General features: G+C 41.7%; 1 protein-coding gene across 7 annotated transcripts in view; it reads right to left on the bottom strand.

The window, feature by feature from the left end:
- Positions 1 to 20711, bottom strand: part of C6H10orf71 (chromosome 6 C10orf71 homolog) — a 110783-nt gene that overhangs the window by 6742 nt on the left and 83330 nt on the right. For 5 of the 7 annotated variants that reach the window (XM_032445336.1, XM_032445337.1, XM_015866768.1 and 2 more), the window contains one exon: positions 859 to 1024. The gene's annotated coding sequence lies outside the window, so the exon portion shown is untranslated. Of the gene's footprint in view, positions 1 to 858; positions 1025 to 1172; positions 1591 to 10533; positions 11563 to 20711 lie in introns of those variants that run through there. The other 2 variants (XM_015866769.2, XM_015866774.2) reach the window with 2 other exon arrangements.

Below are 20711 nucleotides of genomic sequence, written 5' to 3'. Positions count from 1 at the left end.
TCTGGAGACAGAATGGGGGAATCCTTGGGTGGAATGAATATAAGCAGTAGACCCTTCAGCTATGCTTGGAATGTATACTCTAAAACTCTTCATAGTTTACTTTCTAAGCAATTTAGATAAGTATTCTCACTCTCAAGGACTTGAGTAGGCTATTGGCTAACTACAGTGACACTAAGTTTATAAGCATATTCAAGAGTCATAAAGAAAGTCTGATCTGTATTTCCATATCCCAGTAGAATTTCATCATTAACTCATAATGAGCTGGAACATGGAAGTTCCCATCTGAAGAAGCATCCATCAATCCATTTTATTCAGGTGGAGACCATCCCCACCTAGAGCTTGGATTCACTGTAGAACTGAGCAATGAAATACAGAATCCAGCTCCTCCAACTGTCCAGATCCACAACTCCACTTTGGCTCAGATCTGTAGGACTCTTGGAAAGGGCACATCTTTCCCCATGATGATTCAGTGCTAGCAAGTGTGAAAAGCCAGAGGAACTGGGGTTTCTCAGGTGAATTACTTGGTTCTTCAAATGAATACACTCCTTACCTTCCTTTTCTATTTAAAAATTCAGTCAACCTACTTATAAACTGAAATGATCATAGTGAATCTTGATTTCTCTCTTCCCAGTCAAAAAAGCCCTATGACTTAGGTAGAGCTACAGTAGATTAACACCAGAAATAAAAAAGAGCTTTTTTCTTTTACATTGTACAAAGATTTTAAAAACAGAGTTTTGCTTCCATCACCCCACATAATTTTTGCATACAATGCAGCAAGAAAAAGAGAGATTAGAAAGGCTAGCCTGATCTTTGCTGAAATGATCAACAGTTATATGAGAGGGAAATACAGGTACATACCTGCCAGTTTTGCTTCTCATCTCTAGAACTTCCTCTCATGCTTGTATTTGGCTTCATCTCCAAGCATCTTTAGTGTGGAGGTAAAAATAATCCAATGATGTAGCTTCGACAGAAGTAGTTTATTGGGACGTTTCCAACCTCCAGCATTTTTGATCTTAAGTGAATTCTGTAATTTGAAAACATTGAAGACATTTGTTTGCAAAGGATGAAGATATTCTCACATGCTATACTCACTCATTTGTTCATTCACATTTTACAGCCATTTCAGGAGTGATTTAGAGGATTTCGTAAAAAAGAGACACACTGATAATAACCTGATAACTTGTGGGGCTGGTAGCTTGTAGAGTGCAAATAACTGGCACAACCTCCAACACTGGTAGCCCCAGCAGAGACCAACAGGAGTTGTGCCAGATGGCTCCTTCCTCACTGCTTTCTGCCTCACAGCTGTGCCACACTTCCAGAGGGGCTGCAGAGGAAAATATGTATTTCCACTCCAGATGCATCTGACTTTCTGCTGCCAGTGGAGATAGAAAGATGTCCATCTGCTGGACTAAGAAGATGCTGAGACCTGAAAGCCCATCCTTTCTTCTGCCTCTATTGTAAAGGAGAGGAAACGGACAGATGGGATAGTGAGGGGCAGTAAACAAGGAATCTTTGTGCTTCCACACACAAGCCAAAGAATGCTAAAGGAAAACTCAGTTATGGTGGACACACACAGCTGTTCCCCTTTAGCTGTGCAGAGCCCCACAGCTAGTTTGTCTAACTCTTGCAAGACAATATTTATTTTCCACAGGGGGAACTGCCTGGCACTAAGGTCAGGTAAATAGGATGCAGGAGTAGGTAAAGTAAAGTAGATTTTCTTGAAATAAGAGCCCCCTTTGAGGAAACTTCTGTGTAAGCCTGCAATAGTAAAACAAAACAAAACAAAAGCCATGACAATACTGGAAAAGGAGCAAGAGCTTGCTCACTGAGATGGTCACCTAAACCTTATCTGTGGAAGGATTGTTGTTACTGTTATCTTAAGGACAAACCTGTACCCAACAGAACTTTTCATGGTCTTTCTTAAGATTGCTGGCTAAAAATATATATGTAAAAGCAAAGAAACAGAAAAATGCCACATTTCATTGCAGCCAGATATAGAAGAACATTCTCATCACAGAGACATTTGATGAGTTATCTCTTTGCTCTGAGGTTAAATTATGATTTTACGGCTTCTATGGTACTCTTAATTGTGCAAAGCCAACATAGCTGTGGGAGCATATGATTATGTTCTGGCTCACTCATCAACAGAGCTGTTGACTAAATTCCAGTGGCACAATGCTTATCACTATTTATTGGTGGTGAGGTCTGAACTAGGAAGAAGCTTGGCTTTCAGAGCTCATGGGCAGAGGTCTGAAGAGACGTCTTGTCCCTTGTAAACTGAGAACATCTGCTGAAAAGTGAGTAGGGTAACAATAAACACAGGGATCATGAAGCAATCCCAGCAATTATTTTCCTAGATGGAGTCACTATTATAAAAACAACTCAGTGCTACTGATTAAAGTAGAATAGTGACTGTCCCTGTCTCTGAAACCTTTGTGAAAATCCTTGTCTTGGCAGGTCATAATATTAGTACTTGGGCAGTGTAGTGGGAAATGTATCCACATCAAGCGTTCAAGATACAGGTCACTACAAGGATTGGACTGAACCAACTGCACTGTACTGATCTGGATATCATTTACATAAATATGATGGCAGCTTCTGAACTGCTGAGGAAATAAGCTATTCACAGTCTGTTTGGTAATCTGATAAAATCATATTTCTCTACTTTTGTGGACAAACAGCAGTCTGCATGCAAGACACAGCGTTTGTGTTTAGTTCAGTATTTATTCAGTTCTAAAATTTCAGATATGTGAATTTATTCTACTTCTTTTCCTTACAGTGAAAAACAAAGCTAAACATATGAAACTGTTTGGGAAATGCTGAAGAACATGTCAGGTACCAGGCTCTGGGTACCATCTGATGTGAGCTACTGAAAAACCTTGTACAGATGTACAGATTTCAAGGAGCTTAATTAGAAGTTAACCTCCCTTCCCTCTTAAAAAGGAAGCTTTTTCAGTGCCTCTTAAGTGTCTAGCAAGCTGTGATGAGGAGGTTAAGTTACAGAGACTATTCCTGGCCTGGCAGAGACTGAATGTCAACTGTTTTCAATAGGCAGGAGCTGGGTGAACCAGCAAACTTGGCTGTAGAGGGTGACATCACTGCTGCTGCAATACATGAAGGCATGGTTTGTTCCTCCACACCCCCATGGGCTGCTATTTGGCTGAAATGTTTTGCCATCTCAGTGGCATTTTGGCAGCGCCCTTGCAAGTTACTTAGCAGCCTGAAGTAGCACTGCAGTAGCAGCACTGCATCCCCCTGAGCATGGGAAGGGAAGGTTTATTACATTTCTTAATCTTTTTGAGCTGTTTTCTTTATGTATCTGGTGCTCTTTGCATGGCATCCATCCAAAAGGAAGCCCCAAATCCAGAGATCAATGACTACTGGATTCTTGAGCTGCCAAGACTGTGTGTATTGTTGGTCATCCCAGGTTGCATCACAGCTAAGTGCTCACTCTGAACTGTCCTGCTGCTTGAGCATCTCCATGAGGAGTACTTCTGAGCATTACTTGGGGCATAAGCTCTGTAGGAAGGATCACAGCACCCTCAGCAAGGAGAGGAGCTCTTTGCCAATAGAGACAGCGTCAATCCAGCCACATTTCCCCGATCAATCAGGAAAGGCAATTTCTGGATTTAGATGGCTAAAAGGTGAAAGCTCTTAGAACAAGTCTCTCATCCAGCATGATCACCTTCACTCATGCTTTGTTGTCATAATGGACAGACAAAGTGAATTCACCTTCTTGGTAGAAGAGATACTACATTGCTGAAGTACAAACACCTGCTCCAACTGAAAGAAGATGGAGAACTGGGTCTGTGCAGTTTGCAGTGAAGATCTCAAACACCGACAGAAAGCAAGAGCACAGAACAAGGTGACTTCAGCTATTCCAGCATCTGATCACTGCAAAGGTAAATCAGTGTAGACTAGGGTTCATTTCCTTTGAGTATTTGGCCTTGCAATTGTGTCTCAAAAAGCTTGTCCTGGGCCAGAGAAGAGGAGACACTGTTCTTGACTTTGGGCCAACTTCTGTTCTCAGTTACACTCATATAAATCTAGAGTCATGTTACTGACGTCAGTAGAATAACTGAGAACAGAATTAGTGACTCAAAATACAATAAGCTGACACTGGTGCATTATCCAGAAGGCTACCTAAGTAACTGTAGCCATAGTACAGAGAAATCCAACATCTTTCCAGAGCCAAACCTCATCCTCATGTGGCATTCAGACCAATATGTGAAGGAATAGGATTTGGAACTTATAGTAAATTGCTAAGCTACCAAATTGTCTCATCTGGAAATTCTAGCTATTGCCAGAATGTATTTGTGGTAATTTTGATATTTCCTGCAATTATAACCAGAGTATCTAGATCTGAGAGTGGTGTGGTAGACATGGTGCAATCCCAGACTGGATTAGCAGAGTTGGTTGGCAACCTGAATCGCCACCATGCAACATTACAGGCCACAAGAAATAGCTCATAACATATATTTGAGTAGTTAAAATTGTCTATTATTATTGTCCTTAACTGAGAGAGAGCAGTTTTGCATGAATTAAAAATGCTCATTTTATTTCCTGCATCAAACAATACTCTGGTGGTGCTGTTATAGGGAATGTGATTTTGTTTTGAAGTTTCCCTAAGTAAATATTCCAAATGATCATAAAAATCTACTCCAACTATTTTTCTAGAGGAAATCCTGTTAAAATTAATGTGACCATTATTTTCTTTGTTTAATCAAAATAGCTTTTTTTCTGAAGAAAAAACAGTTGAAGCCTTTTTCTCTCAGTGAGTTCTATTGAAGCTGGTGTTTCTGCTATCTAGAACTGAGGGCTCATCAGATCAAAGATCAAAGAATCAAAGAAGATTGCTGCAACCTGGTAGAAGAATTAATGTAAAGAAGGTATATACATAGCTGATGACCATGTGTTGCGTATCCTGCTCTGTGTTCTGCCTCCAGAGAGAACCTCTTCCAGGCCTCAGCTGGAATGGTTATTTCTTCTGTTCAGAATGCAAGCCATCAAGCACTGAGACATGACGAAAAATGGGAGGAATTGAGACTCCTTGCAATACTTATAGAGAGTCATGGCAAATTTTTCTACCTTTCTCTTTCTGGTTCAATGGCAAAGACCCAGTGGTTATTTCCAGCTGCTGTCTAGGCTGCCAGTGTCCTCTAAATGCCCCATCCTGTCAAGAGGCCTGTCAAGGCTGGAAGAAAGAGATGTCTTTCAGACAGGGTTGCACTTGAACTGAGGCTTTCTTGCAATCTCTGCTCACTTCTTCCACTACCTGAGCCCTGTCCCTTGCCTTTGTAAAGTTACTAACACACAGAAAGGATGGAGGAAAGTAAAAGGTGTAAGCAACATAACTGACATAGGCAAAGAGCAGGTGCTGCACTTGACAAACAGTTCAACTCTATAAGAATCACAAGGCAAAAGCCTGATGCTCCTTCCATGACTTCCTGCATAAGCAAGTGACATTTAAGCAACTGAACCCAATATCTCTTGATATTAAGTGTCTGACTAGATAAGGCCACTGTCTGCAATTACATCAGTCATTATACTCTGAGATATTCATACAGTTTCCAAGTAATATGGTATGTATATACATTGTAGTTATCCATAGAAACATTCATTCTACATGAAGGATTTCTACCTTGTTTACACTTCAGTAGCAAGCACACAACTACAGCTGATTAATTTGCTCAAGATCAATCAAAACATCTGTGGCAGGGCAAGGAACCTTTATTTTCTGAATCCCACAAGAGTAGAATAACCTTTGTCTGTTAAGGCATAAACAGTGTCTTTCTACTGCCCTTTCTAGAGCATGGTAGTTTATCACAAGCTCCTGCAAGAGCAAGGAAGAAGATTTATGGTATAAAACCCTTCAACTCAGTATGATGATGTAGTTCAGAATTATATTTTATAGTGAAAATCAGGTAGATTTGCAAGTGACTTTCTTACTGCAAAGTCCCCATCTCCTCCTCAGGTTCCTGACACCCGTATCTCTTTTTTAGATTGTGAAAACACCATCCCTCCTCATCAGTTCAAAGTGATGACTGACACTGTATTGCTGCAGCCCTTTCACATAACATTGTCAGGATTTTGGCTAATTAGACAGTTATTCAGCTCCTTTCATTTATACTTAAACAAGTCTTAGAGGATGAAAGTTGAGTTGTTACTTTCTGAGTGCAGGAAAGGAGATTTTCCCACAGCAAAGGTGTAGACTACTACAGTGTTGCAATAGCTAGAGATGAGGGAAGAGGAAAAACATGGATGAGAGAACCTGGTTACCTTGTAAAGGAGCGCGCTGGACAGTCCCATCTTTAGTCAAGGGAAAAATGTAATTCACTTTCATGTATTATCATACCATCTGCACCTTCTAGGTTATGCTTAGACCACTGAAGCCTCTAGGCAAGGAGAGTCTGACCCATACCCACTCATACAATCTCAGGAAATAACAGGCTTGCAACAAACAAGTACTGCTCTTTTACAGATCTGCTCTTTTACTCTCACCTGCTCTTTTCCTTTATATCTTCTGGATATTTCCAAGTTTTGGAAAAGGATTTGCATAATCTATTTGTTTTCTATTAAATAAATAAAAATTAAAAATAAAAATCAAGCCATATGTAGGTGCAAGGGTTCATGTTCTAAGTAGTTTTATGACCCAGTGAATTCCACAGGACAAGTAACATCATGAAATATCTGTCCTATGTTACTAAAGAAACCTTACAGATACATCAGTCTTGACTTTGGAAACACGCAGAACTTCCCAGAGGCCTTGGGAGACACAGATTTTCACACACTGTGTTTTGAGAGTTAACCCAAAACAATATGCGACACATTGCCCCCAAAGTCCAATGCAACTAGTAGTATCCCGAGACACACATATTATGGATGACACACACAAACACAACAGAAGAGCAGAGAAGACACAACGCTGAATTGAGATGAATATCAGCACATGGCAACTTGTGACAGGCACAATGCTTGCCAATTGCACTCTGAGTCTCCCTTGACTAGCAGCTAAGGCAGTCCCTCTGAATGCTAGGGTGCAATCAGTAAGGAAACTCCATAACTGGATGATGAGAATTCGTGTACCCAGTTTTAGTTCATCTTCACACACCTGAGCAACAAAGGATGATTTTCATACCATTTAAACTGTCTAAACTTGCTAAAATCAAGCCCCAGTTTTCTTCACTGAAGATCTGCACCAGAATGAATTCATCAGCTCCAGACAACCTCGGTTTTTTCTTTACAAAAAATTAAGGCAGGGTCAAGGTGCATAAGTATGACCTGTTAACAACATCCAGCATGATGCAGATCCAATCCAGAGAAAGAGCTCTGCCCTAGCAACATCCTTGCAGTCAGAATCAGACCCCAGTAGCTCAGACGGTGAACAGTTCAGGCCAGGAGACAGGGACATGCACCTGAGCAGGGAAGAAAAGGCAAAGGCCTTGGTTTTCAAGGTTTTCTGTCCCAGGCTACATAAGTAGAGATATGTCCTACTTATGCCTTGCTACTGCATTCAAATGCAGCCAAAAGACCTCAGTTCTTGAGCAAGTGATGTGGCAGGCAGGAAAATAACACTTTGGCACATGCTATAGCATATGACTTGAGCACATTTTCTTAACATCTTTCTTGCAATGAAAAACTACACCTCAACCATTTGCAATGATAGCAGAGCCATTCCAGCTGAAGGACAAAATACAAACTCATGCCTGCCACCTGGAAGTCAGTCTGACAGCTACCCACCCACTGGGGGACTCTGAGAGGGCTGGGAAAGCCCAACCACCTGTGCTCCCTGTTGGTACCTCTGGAAGCTGCACTATTTTCTTCTTTTTGAAGAGAAAAAGCCAGCTATTGGGCTCCTCCTGAACAAGATGAAAGACCCTTCTAATTTGCTCTTCAATGTAAAATGTGTTATTTCCCTGGGATGTGGAGATTCCTTTTTCTTATTCAAGCACCGATTCATTGCCCTGATTTAATGGTGAGTCCCTAAGGCCCTTCTTTATTCTTTTACAGTTAATGCATATGCTAAGGCATTTCTTGAGATTATCCTGCAATAGTTATATAAAGACAAAAAGAGAGAAAGAACAAGAAAAGATGAAGTTGTAAGCAGAATCCACCCTTGTTCCCTAAGAAAGGCCATTGACTGGCTTGATAGAGGACAGCCCAGAGTATCCCCATCAGCAACTTCACTGACACTGTGACCACACCTGAAATATGCTTCAACAAAGCAGAAGTCATCAGAAGTGTGCAGAATTGTACAGTGGTTGGCAGTGAAGTTGACAGACAAGCCAAGCTGACATGAAGGTGTAACAGTTTATGCCTGATACAGCTGTAGGCTGGCAGAGGCATGACTGAGGATCTTCAGTGGCTGTAAATTGATGGGTGCTGCTGTTTGCTGACTGTTTGTAAAGGTGTATCTAAATGTTAACAATATGTATCCCTTTTAGAGATTTTCCTCGGAATTTCACAGATTTTCATCTATAATAAGTGTAAGGTGTGAGCTGAGTGCTCTTCAGGTACCTGGCTATGTCACCAAAACAACTTCAGACATATTTTCTCAGCAACAAGGAGAACAACCCTGAGACAACTGCAAGGTGAGAGACTGAAAAAAAAGAGATGCAGCAACATTTGACCTGCTTAGCTCACAGAAAGGTTGGTATGACTGTTACTGGGTGATTTAGTTAATCATTACTAGCTAACACCTTCATGTATATCATTATTTGCAAGCATGGGAAATGAATAATAAAGAAACCCGGGACTGTAATTAAATATCTGCTTTCTATCCCTGCCTAAAGAGGATCACTTGGCCAGGAAGAGGGAGATCAGGGAAGGGCCTTACTCTGATGGTTTCGGTACTGCCTCAGATTCCCTGGGAGCTGCCTGGAAGTAGGGTCTCCATGGTAGTCTCTCTGACCACATACACACCCTAGCTGCATGCAAGCCAGAACAGCTAAGCCTACAGCTAGCAATCTCTACATAATTCCCCTCTGCCAGCAGCTTTCTGTGTGAGTAATCCCAGCTCCAGTAGAGAAATTAAGACTGATGCAGTGGTATTTTCTCCCAAGCTGGGACATAGGTTTAGTTGGCTTTTTACTGGTCTTAGAGAGATTTACATTGTATTTTGCTCAGCTCAAGTAATGCAAGCACAGACAAGACAATTTCTGAGAAGCAGACAGGAGTAAGAGGCTGCAGAGTGAAATCTTTGTATGCAGATTTGTGCTGCAGGGATGCAGTTACACTTGCACACCCTCACATGGCTTGGCCCTTCCAGTTCATAGGTGAGCACCTGTTAATAATGTTTTGCTAAGTAAGCTGTAAAAAAAATTAATGTGATTTAAATATTGTTCCAGCATGGAAGGATGGAGAAATTTAAGTATGGAGCCCCTGTATACTGAGAATCTCTAGTTCATTAGTATTTTTCACGAGTCTTATCCTCCAAGCAATTAACTGAGCATTTTTGCTCTTTACATGGGCAGTTCTCTGAAGAACTGAAGGGAAAGAACCGCAAGCTCTGAGCTGGTCCAGAAAAGGAACTCCTTATTTCTTCTCACTTCTCCTTCCTTCCCACTCCCCCACCAGCAATGGCAGGACACCAGCAAGGGATTACTAAGAGCTGACAAAGTCAGCCTTAGTCGGCCACTGTGGCCTGGTGCAAGGATTTTTTTTCCCTATTCAGAACAAACTGGATTGCCTATTTACAGGACATATTAAAAAAAGCATATGTGATTTGGGTTCCCAAGCTTCATTTCAGCTATTCCTGTTCTTGCTTTGCTCTGAGTTCTGTGCTAGGCTAACAGTGTGTTGTTCCTTCAGATGGCAGATGAAGAAGTTCTGCAACAACTGGACTCAGAAAAGCCTATGCCATTTAAGAAATTTTCCAGTGATTAAAAGTGGATACAAGTCCTAGGCACAGTGTCATTTATAGTGGCCTCTTAGCGCTGCTGAAGTATTTGAAGTATTTTACTTTTTCAGGTTCTATATTAAACTAATTGCAGCCTATAAAATATTCACTGTTCTCTTCCTATTTGTTTAAAAAAAACCAAAACAATAACAAGAAAAACACAACAAAAACAAACAAAAATACCTTTGCAACCCTACACAAATCACTGAAGTTTGTAGGAGCATTTTATCTCTACACAGCAATCATCTGGAAAATAAGATCAATGTATATTTGCTTGAAGTTGCTAACAGCACAATGTGCGGGACAATTTAATTGAGCAATTTAGCAGTCTTAAAAAAAAAAAAATCATCCTCCTTTAACAAAATAGTTCTAAGTGTCATAAACAGTAATCACTGCATACAGATCTGTATGTATGCCTTTTTCCATACACAGACTCTGAGAGGCAATCCAGCATTTTTAAGAGCAGAAAAAAGCTGGACAAAATGAAACAACTTTCCACCTCTCATCACTGGAAAAAAATATACAAAAACGCTGTTTGATTTCTCTCATCTGATCAGTTACACATTCACACACTCAGACACCACCATTCTTCATCATTTCCAGGTTTTAAAAATGCCCATATGCTTCCCCCTTACCTTCAATGCTCCAGCTTCCTGATCAGGGACAGTACAGTGCTGTTCTTTCTTCCCTTAAGTCAAAGACCCAGCACATTTTACAGCAGTCTGCTTACTATTAGCACTTCCCATTATTTATGTGCTTCAGACTCTCCTTCTGAACATGGTTATCTTAACAGAAACAGTCGCTGAAAAATAAACAATCAAAAAAGAAAAGCGGAGGAGCTAACCCTTGAGCCCTCACAGACCTGCCAGGCCAGGTGAAGTGAAGTGAGCAAGGAATCCAAAGTTAGTAAAATGTATTTAAATAGTTATCAGGCAAGGGGAAGCCAAACGGAGATCATGGTGGGGAAGAGGCAAACATACGTATTGGAATAACCATGCGGTGTCAAGTAACAGACAGATGAAACAAACAGTCATCAGCTATTTTTACATTCAGATTTGCCCGTGGTAATGCTTGAGAGATAACTAATACAGAAAGTAATGGTGTGCGATTGGCTTGCTACAGCCAGTGATTCAAACCTGAAAGCACTGCATTTTTGTACCTACAGGTGGGAGTCAAAGTGTTTATTAAGGTCACCATGAAATATACTGTGTAAGAAATACGGGCATGAGTAACGCATTACTGTCCTACCAATGCCTTTTCATAAATAGCTCATTTCATCATCAGAGCTGGACAAATGTATCCAGAGTAAGGACCCCATTCCACCCTCCTTCCAAAGCAAACAACACCAGCAGCCCTCCTGGAGGCACATGCCAGCATTGGGTTTCATCTGGCAAACTGCAATAGGATACTGAATAATAGGGGAAATATGCCACAAAGTCAGCAAGCTAAGTTTTTGTACCGCAGATATAAACAATGGATTGCCCCCCTGTGCCCTGCTTAAGGTGCAGAGCTTCTGGCTGGAGTTATGGGTTTCTTCTGGGACTCAGCATTGTTCAAGACTTGAGTCTCAGCCCACAGCAAACAAAGAATCTCCTGTGATTATGGCCCAACTTCCATTTCTGTGCTAGACTAGGGCTCTATGTGAGCCCAGTGCTCAAATGCATTTTAAAAAGAGCTGCTAATTACATTGCTACAGCACGAGTAAGGCAGCAACCATGTCATCTTCACCGCTTGAGATTCTCCAAGCTCTGGGAGGCTTGCGATAAACAGCTCTGCAACCCAGGAGCAGCCTGAACTCACCTGTCCTTGGAGGGGCAATGATCTGCCTTCCCCAAAGCAGCCTTCAGCCTTGATTTTCCTACCTGGGAGAGTTGTACTGCTCCCCACATATCCCAGCAGGAAGATGTTGCCAAGGCCACACTCCTACACTCCTGGTCTATGCTTTTGGTGCTCAGCTGCTTCTGCTAATTCATCCCAAACCAAATGCTGGTCTTCCCAAACATCAGGGCACTTCTGTCAAGTTCTGGTCCCAAACTGTACACTCCAACAGCTACTCATACCCATAACCCATGACAGCACCCATGTTATGATCCTGTGTGTGCACAAGCTATGGCCCCTATCTGCTGAGCCATCCAAGAGAACTACTGCACACTGCAAAAACAGGTTGGGATGAAAACAAGCAGTGGAAAAGCAGTTTTCAGGCACCTGCTGACACTACTGGAGGCAAAACTGTCTGTATACGTATCCCTGTCTCTCCCACACATTTCTGAAGAAGGGTGGAATGTATTTCTGGAATACTTGTGCTAAAAATAAATCCATCCCTGCTATCTATGAAGAGAGGCAGGTATAGCCTGGGTTTCTGCGAGCCCATGAACTTGTGAACTGCTTAGAGGCTGAATCACAACTAAAAAGACCCCTATGGAAACTGCCTGTAAATGCCCGTGTAGGAAGGGTGGCTGAGGGCTTGGAAAATCCAACAGAGGCAGCTGGGGTTAGTGCTGGGCATGACTAATGCGCTGTGCAGGCTCCAGCTTTGAACAGGCTCACATCTTAGGATAGGCATTATATTTGTTCAAATATGACGATAATAAATACAAATATTTGCAAATTCAGTGCTCAGATGAGACTCTGGGATCAGATGGCCTGCCGTTAAAATAAAACCACTTCTGGGGAAAATTACTGAACAGCACACAGCAAACACAACCCAGAGGCACACAGATGTTGTTAGCCTACTCCCAGGGAAGTTAGAAAACAAAAATTCCTGCTGCTTCCTTTCGGTGAGTGTGGAGCAATAACAGATCACATCAAACTTTTGTAGACAGCAATTTGGACTGAAATTCTAAATTTATGTGAAATGAGAATGCAATTAACACAAATATGTCAATAGCAAATGAATGTATGTAGCTTAATGAACTCCATTTTTCACACACACTTTCTCACACATACAAATTTGAAACTCAGTATGCTTGGCAAGGCTGAGAGCACTCACATGAAAGCCTTATGCAAAAGCAGCATTTTTTCAAGATTTTCAGAGTTGTATCCCACCTCTTAACACTTTCTTCAGGGAAATAAATGGAATTCTGCCCTACTAAGGGAGCCAGGCTTTTTCTTTGTTACCTTAGCTGCAAGTCCTGCAGAAGCAGTAGAATGCAGAACTCAATGGGATAATGGACCAATTACATGCAAAAGGTCCCCGGTATGTGGAAACCAAAAAGTGGATCTGATTATAAGAAGAAATGAAAATGTGCCACTCTAGACTAGGAAAATGCAAGCATCAAACTCCTTTGACTGTAGAAATTAAATGGTTCATAATTCTCTTAGTGTGGACAAGCATGGGGCCTACTCAATAACCCAGAAGAGCATTACACTGAGTTTATAGTTGTTTGTTTACAGCACTTTTTGCCCTATGGAGCAATACAGGTTCAGCCCTCATGTGGCAGGGACAGACTGAATGATCTGCTGACTGATTCCACAGTCAATGCAATAACTTCACCTCTGGGCAGAGGACAGATATATCATACTGCCTGATAACACCTTCACCTGGTCCACATGTACACCACCTGAAGTTTTGCCAAGCCTGTTTTTCTGAGGATGTTTCTACCACCTGCATGCTCCTGGATGTGCCCAGAGGTGCAGCAGTGTTGTAGGGCTGAACAAGGAGTCATGCTGCAAACCAGGTTCTGTTCCATTTAACCCCATGCAACAGCCCAAGTACCCAGTGTTGTTTTCCAGCAAGAGACTCCACTGCCATAGGACCTGTCTGGATGGGGAGGTGGCTGCCAACTTCTGTCCCATTCCTGCATTATGTCAGCAGACCCAAATTCTTTCCAGGCTCAAGCTGATCTGAATGCATACCTACTCTGATAATAGAAATACAGTTTCTGGGGAGGAGGTGCTCAGTTTATCCTTCCTCTTGCAATCTCTGCATTTCACACCTTGCTGGATGAGAGAGAAAGACTGAGAGTGAGCTGAAGGTCTCCAGTTTTGCAGTCTCCTTTAGGAAGCACTGAGCTTGTCTGAGCACGTGCACATTTTCTCTCAAGTACGAAAGCATCACTGCTTCCTCAAGCAGGTGGATTTTCTCCAAAAGCCCTGCTAGACCAAGCTCTGGCCTCTCCTAAATGCAGGAGGCTGCAAAGGACTGAGGGTTCTGACAGAAGTCTCCTTGTTATTGCTATTGCTATAGGTGTTTTTCAACCCAAATTGAAACTAAAGCCACATCTTCTGTTCAGCTACTCTTGTTAGCTAACACAGGCTATGCTGCAACTGGCAGCACAGGAAATGACAAATAGATCTTTGTCATATTCCTTTTTACCTGTATCCTCTTCTGCATTCAGCTTCAACCCACATCTAGATTCAAAACAAACTTTTGTCCAGACAAAATCAGCAGAGCAGATGTAAGACACAGCAGAGCAGTCCCGCAGCCTGCTCCCTTGCAGCTATTTCTCCAACCTGCTGTAAAGGCTGTTTACACTTACACTCCCAAAGCCATCATCCAAAGCTGCTTCTCAAGGAGCAAACCTTGCCAGAGACTCTTAGAGCTCTGACAACGAGAGCAATTCTGATTTATTAAGTCCTTGGATCTTTCCCTATTTACCCTTATTGCAGCTTGGAAGGAAGTCTAGGAAAATAAAAATTTGCTGTAAAAGGAAGCTCTGAAAGAAATTTCAGCATGGGTCAAACCAAAAGAAACATTTCCTTGACTTTACAATTCAGGATTTTACAATACGGTATTTAATATAATACAAAATCCAAACTGTTTTTGCTGTGCCCTCTGAAAGTATTAGGAGAGGTTTTCTTCCCACTAACCGAAAGTTATAACTCTTCCCTGAAATCAGATTTCTCCTGAAACCAGCAATCTTTGCTACATCTCAGCTTCAAATGCACTTGTGAGCTCTGGCAGATGTTGGCTGTGCTATCTTTTGAGCTCTACCTTAAATTCAATTTAATAACAAATCTTTCCAGTCTGATCTGCTTTCTCTGCTGCTGCCCAGTCAGTATCACCTAGTCTCAGCTGACTCAGAGATGGCTCCTCTGGATTCCAGCCCTGAGCACCCTCCTGAAAGCCCTGGGAGGTGCCAGTCTGCAATGGCAGGTCTGGGCTCAGCAATCCTCTGATGGCTCCTAGGGACAGAAGACTCTGAAGGGACAGGGACTCTGAAGACCAGAAGCCTTTCTGACAAATGTTGGCAAGGATGTCAGTCATGGCCACATCCTATCTATTTCCCTATAATGCAGTCAGGAGCCAAGTCTTGCTTTTGACAGTAAGACAGCAGCATCACATACCTTGATCATATCTGCACAACCCCAAAAAGATGCTTCTTGCACAGCAATTTCATTCTGCTGAGAGCAGAAGACAGATAATACTTAAAAGAAACCTACAATAGGAAATGCTAAAGAGCAGAAGATGGCTAAATTACTCTGCAAAAAAGGGTTCAGTCATGGAAAGCACTGTAGTACATAAGCCACTAAGCAAAAAAACCTGCCAGGTACCTAAGTGCATCTGGGCACCAATTTACCTTGGGAATAATTTCTTCTTCTTTACTTTGGCCTTTCTTGAACCATTAGGAATTGTCAATGCAATAAGCAAGAACAGAGAGAGTATGAGCCTGTCCCAGGATGAGCAACGAAGCAGACTTGCAACTGAATGTTAGGAAATAAGCAGGCTTGTGACAGATCAGATGAAGGAAAAATACCTGTGAATAGCTGCAGTGACCTAAAAACTAGTCCTCCAAAAAAACCCACATACATTACAGAAAAGCCAGTGACATTTAGAGATGCTAAGACAAATGCATTAGGAATTTTATAAACATAGCTCTAATCCTTCTGAGTTAAGAAAAGAGGTGGGAGGAATGTGGATTTACTGGACTAGCATAAATATTTCCTATTTACACATCACAAAGCAAAAACCAGAGACCACAGGCTAATTAAAATAGCTGGACGGCAATGATGGGAAACATAAGCTGCTATTTTTAGGAAGTCATATGAGCACCCAACCAGCTACAAGTCTGGTCAATGTGGAGGTGTCACATGGCTGCCCTGAGCACTGTACCTCACCACCACAGATTGGGGACCAGCCACTGGGACTGTTTCCATTCCCTCTCCACATCTCATCCAGATTTTGCGCAGTTCTTTGCATTTCACACAACAGCTTGGAAGATTTTCCATGGCATTTTTCTTAGGGCCATTGACTGTCTTGTGCCAGGTTCTTCTCCAGTTGAGAGATGGGCTTTGGGTAGCGTTTGCAGGGGTGACCCCTGGCAGATTTTGGGGATTAACAGTGTTTGATAGGAGGGAGCAGTGTCACACTGCAGTGCAGCTGGTACTGCAGAAGTAGCTGCTGTTCAACTGTGGGCTTACTGCTGGGTGGGGAGGAGTAAAGAGGCAAAAGATAAAACATAACAACTCGTTACATGCTTGTGGATTTGCCCTGCTCACAGTGGTTTCCATTCTGTGGTTTGCAGATAATACTTTCTGGGGGCCCAAAAGAGGAAACAACAAAAGAAAACACGAGAATTTAGTTCTTCACCAGGAACAAAGCATACTTATGTTGTCTCCTAAACTCAGAACACTTCACAGTGTACTCAGACAAAATCAGGATGCAAATACGTGTCTGTGTTGTTCCATGCTTGAGCACTGATGGGCAGGGATGGACAGACCAGCCTGGCTCAGGAGAGAGACTCCATTCCAGATGTGAATCAGACAGGGAAGGAAGGCATTTAAACTTGCTTTCTGAAACCAACACTCTTCTGAACTCAAAGCCTTCCTCAAGAAAGAAGTGCTGGAAACCACACACACAAAAAATTTTAAAAATAATTAAAAAAAAAAAAAAATTTAAAATGCTTCAGTTTTGCATATCCTGGTTACATTCCATTGCATGAGAAATGCTCTCTGCCTGAGCAAAGGCACTTTTGTCTTCCCCCCAAGGTTGCTGCCAACCCAGCACCATGGGCACCACTAGAATGTGAGCCACAGCCACAGCCACCGCTGCCCAACCTGTTTCCAGCCCCTTATCAGATCAGAGAACATCAGCTAACCAGGAAAAGCAGTCTTTTGCTTTTTCCCATTCCAGTAATCTGAGGAATTAGACTATTGTATTTCTAAAATGGTACAATTTTAAGTTATGCTAAAGGAGAGCAGATAATCTAAAACTGGCTCTCAGTAAGACAGGAAACATACAAGAGGGAACTAGAACTTGATGGCCAGCCTTTCAGAAAAAGCCAATGTGTAATTGTTCAGGGTTTTGCTGAATGTCCTGAATGGAAGATTAACAAGCTAACAGATGGTGATGATGAGATTATCAGGGTTAGCAGGAGGAATCCAGGCAAACAAAGAACTGCCAAGAACAGCAAAAACCTGCCCTGAAAGATAGCAAATGTTTTCTGTGCAGAGAGTGCTGTATAAGACTGGGAAGAAAGAAGCCAAACAAATAGAAAGCAACTGATGCGAAAAAGCAAGAAAACAGCAATGCAGCCATCAAAATTAGAGCATGGCTGTACAGATTCACTCCAGGCATCAGCTCTTCACCAAGCACTCATCAGGGTCGTCCACCATAGCCCAGGGCCTGGCTGTCACATCCTTGGCTCCATCTTTCATGGAGCTTGGGAAACTGGGGATGGGTCCTCAGCCTGGAGATAAGCCTGGGCAGCATCAGAGAGCCCAACTGTTGGTCCTAAATATTTTGTCACAGACCCTTACTGAGGATTATGCAGATGGGTCCCTGGTAATCAGAGACTTCTCTTAGCAGTACTGTGATTCCTGGAACTGAAACTCACTGTATGAGGGTTGCTCTGAATGTAATGCCTCCTGTTTTATTTGGCTGACCTACAAAGTCAGGGTGATGGCGGTGGTATAGCAGTAGAGGCTGAACCTTCCCACCAATATTCCATCACATTCTGCTGCTGTGTAACAGACGGCAGCAGAGGGGGAGCCTGACAAAACAATGTCAGACATGGAAGTGCATATGAAGTAAAGGTGTATGACTGAATTCCTTCAGGCTGGAAAAACGGCACCCACTGATATTCATTGATGCTTGCAGAATGTTTACAGAGACCAAAGAGTGAATGTGAGCACAGTGAGGCAGTGAGTGGTGTGTTTCAGCAGTGGTGACAGAGGTTGTGAGGTGGTGCAGAGTTTGATGAGCATGGCATGCAGGTGCCTGTTCATCTCTGGCAAAAAAGCATAGAAAAGATTGTGACTATACTATAAAATAGCGTTTTAGAGCTGAGAGTCTGCTCTATCAAATAGTTCTATTGTGCTTTTGTATCTGTTACACCTTCTACAGAAATAAATAGGAGGCATTACTTTTGGAGCAATCTGCATATTAAAATGGCTGGTATTAATAAAGAGACAAATGCAAATAAAAGAACTACTCTTTAGTCCCTTTCCATTCAGAAAAGAACATGGTTTGAATTATGGTCACAAGAACCACCGACTTCAGACACTTTTTAAAGGGTTGTAGTTTGCAAAACTCTTTAGACATTATAAAATATTTCAATAAAAATGTAGTGAGAATAAAAAGACAAATAACATACTTTTTCAAAGTTGCAACTTTTTTTCTTTAAATTTTACAAAGATATTTTTGACAAAAGGTAAAGAATGAGTACAGATAAAAGTTTAATTCCTGTAAAATATATGTGATTAATTATCTCCCGGCAGAGACTAGGGGCCCTTTCCTTAGGAGCAAAACTAAACATGTTTGCAGAATTAAGGCTGTAAGCAAGTCCATAACTTCACTCATGCAGATGCTCTCACTGATTTCAGCAGAAGTGTTTACACACAAAGTAGAGCACAGACTGAAGCATTTAAGCATGTTAAACTCAAAGTGCAATTTTATTGCAAGAAAGTATTGCTTTTTCAAAATACAGCACTACTCAAAGCCAGGGTATATCTGCAATCCATTAACAGGCCGATTGCGTATGCAGACAGACCAAAATGAAGAGGCAAAGTCTGATGCTCTACTGATGACATTTCGCTGTCCATGTCAGTTGGGATCACAAACCCAATGATTTCAATATTCCAGCCCTGCTGAAGGACAGCAGATCTCCAGACATTTCAAACGATTTGATGTTCTGAACCTGAATATTTTGGAAATTGATACTGACTGCAGGAGCAGCCTGGCAGATATGGCTGAGGCAGCTCCAATCAAGAGAAACCCTCCTAGAGACATAAGTGGGAGCTGGAACACCCTCTGTTTCCCTACTGCTTTAAAGATGGAACTTATGCTATTCTCACAGAAGGGATGCTAATGATACCTTGGGATAGTCTTTTTCCAGCCTAGCTGAGCATGACAAGCATGAAACATCTCTGTAGAAAAAAATATCACCACAAGTTCTGAGAGCATGCAGACTTTCAGGAAAACAAGTACTGAAGTTCCATGGCAGTAATTTAAATGCAGAAAACAAGAAAGCAAGAAAAGGGTAGTGTAAACAGAACTGAGTAGGAATTAAATATTATTTAAACAGCAATATTTTTACATTCTTTGACTTTGGCTACTCTCATTAATTCCAGTGTCAGGATCCACATTTTTCTTTGCACCTTTCATGACTCTACCATTTATGTTGCCTATAAAAAACCCACACGCAGATTCACACAGTCCTGTTCACTCATGATGCGAGTCGCATAATTTTGTAAAGTCTCTTATCCATTAATGAGATTTTAACAGTAGTCATCAGTTATCTTACTGGTTTTCATTGTGGCCAGTACCAGAGTAAGCAAGCACTTAACTTTACACTCAGTGGGGATGATCTTTAGAACCACACCCCAGGTACACCCAGTCCTGTACCTTAAGACAAAAACAAGCCAAAACCAAACATACAAAACAAACACAATCCCAAACCAAACAAAAACCCCAACCAGAGAAACTAACAACTGTCCATTTAAATTAAACAATTCTGCAAAACACGTAAAGATTTATATCAAATAGTTGCATCAGATTATTTCTGAACGTCTGCAAAATGCCTGTGTAGATGTGATTTAGATTCAAAGCAACTAAACTGTATAGTAAAGCTTACAATAAGAACCAATAGAAGAGGCAGGAAAAGAGTAGATTCCAGCATTATGGACAATTCATCAGATTAAGCTGAGTCCTAGATGGGAAAATCTCTAGGGGAGGATTTTTATTAGCACATTCTGCCTTCTGCAAATTACTTTGATATGATCATAAGGCCTTTGTGCTTTTGTCTAACTATTGGTAGTATTTAGAAAGTGCCTATTGCTCTCGAGTCTGGAGCTACATAAACAACAACAATAATAATTAATAACTTTTGCAATTAAATTCTGCCAAATGAAATCTCATATTCAGCTTCAATTGGATGCACTCATCTGTCTTAAGTTGTTGTCTAGGGTTGCTGTGCACTATCTAACTGTTGGTATGTTCTATCCCAAAGGTGGATGAAAAGCTTTGAAGCTCTATAAATAGAATATATTATTATTATTAATACTGAGAGATGACAGGACTGCAGCAGTTCAGCCTCAGGGGACGGAGACACTCAAGAACACTTTCAGCATTTGAATGCATGGATGGTTCACAATCAGTGATAAGAGGGAGAGAAAAGCTCTAGTACAAAACATCCCATAAGAGCATGAAGATGAGATTCAGTGGATGGATTTAATCACTCTCAGCCCTGGACTTTTACACATTTAAGCTGGCTGCTCTGGCTGTCTTTTTATCATTGGAGGGCTCTAGGAGGTCTGAAATGCCTTCCTAACCACAGGAGGAATCACAGCCTCAAGGGGCCAGCTCCTCCAGAAACAGCAAAAGAAGCCATGGCCCCAGAGAAGGACCAAAACCCAGCACTTCCACAGCCAGGAC

This window comes from Coturnix japonica, chromosome 6 (genome assembly GCF_001577835.2).
Source record: "Coturnix japonica isolate 7356 chromosome 6, Coturnix japonica 2.1, whole genome shotgun sequence".
Classification (NCBI taxonomy): Eukaryota; Metazoa; Chordata; class Aves; order Galliformes; family Phasianidae; genus Coturnix; species Coturnix japonica.
Note: the sequence above shows the minus strand (reverse complement) of the source record. Positions and strands in the feature narration are given on the sequence as shown.